Source organism: Balaenoptera physalus (genome assembly GCF_965194825.1).
Source record: "Balaenoptera physalus genome assembly, chromosome: X".
Lineage (NCBI taxonomy): Eukaryota > Metazoa > Chordata > Mammalia > Artiodactyla > Balaenopteridae > Balaenoptera > Balaenoptera physalus.
In genome coordinates this window covers 132745162-132746437 of record NC_138903.1, presented here as the reverse complement: position 1 = coordinate 132746437, position 1276 = coordinate 132745162, and positions in this window count along the sequence as shown.

The window sequence follows — 1276 nt, the reverse complement described above, 5'->3', positions numbered from 1 at the left end:
AATCCAAGATCAAGGTGTGGGCAGGGTTGGCTCCTTCTGAGGGCAGGATCTGTTCCAGGCCTCTCTCCTTGGCTTGCTGATGGCTGTCTTCTCCCTGTGTATTCACGTCATCTTTCCCCTATGTGTATGTCTGTGTTCAAATTTCCCCCTTTTATAAGTGTACCAGTCATTACATTAGGGCCCACCCTAATGACCTTATTTTAATTTGATTACCTCTGTAAAGACCCTGTCTCCAAATAAGGTTACCTTCTGAGGTATTGAGGATTAGGACTTCAACATAGGAATTTTGGAGAGTGGGGGGGAAACACTTCAGTCCATAACAGAGAGATAGAACAAGAAACTTCTTGACCCTAAAGCATAGCACAGGGAGACAAAGAGACATGAATGATGATCAGTCAAGACCCTCCAAGACGGAATAGGATATCCAGTTAGAAAGAACAGTATGAGAGATCAAATATTCTAGGAGCTAATGGTTGAAAATTTTCCAGATTTGAATCAAGATACAAGTTCTCAAGTTTTAAGAGCTCACCAAGAGCCAAACAAGGTTTTAAAAAAAAAAGACAAAACACATCCTCAACCACATTGTGGTGAAAGTGTAGAACATCAAAGACAAAGATAAAATCTTCAAATTCATTCAAGAGAAAAGACAGATTGATAGTAAATATGCATCATACAACAATAAAGGAATTCCAAGTCCTGATGGAAGAAAGCTGTCTACCTAGCATTCTACATCCCCGTGTAGTTCTCACTCAAAAGGAAAGGCCAGATGTACCAGGCTTAAGGGATTGTTCTACCCACAGACAAATCTAAAAGAACTACTGTGGCAGCTACTGTTAGTTGCTTACTCAGCAACCTTCAGCTGGAAAGAGTCAGACATGCATATTGGCTCTTCAACTGTCTCCCTTCCTTATGCCAGGAATTTTCACACCATTCAGGAGGTTCAGAGGCCATCTTCCTAACATGAAGGCGTGAGCCACATGCTCAGGAATGACACGAAAAGGAGACAAAAGGAACCTGGGTCCTTGAAAAGTCCTTGAGCGGCAGGGCTAATCTTGGACTGCTGACTTGAGACTCCTTATTACAAGCATCCAAACATAGTCTTTACTTATACAACAACTAAAGGGTGTACTCTTGTAAGAATAAAACTTATCCTGTAAAGAGTTGTATGGAGAAGCAATAGTGAGCAAATAAATTGGCAAAAGATGTTGAAAAATGTAAATTAGTATTGGGGAGGGGTGGTGAAAATTTACACAACACTAAGGATGAAGTAGGGGCA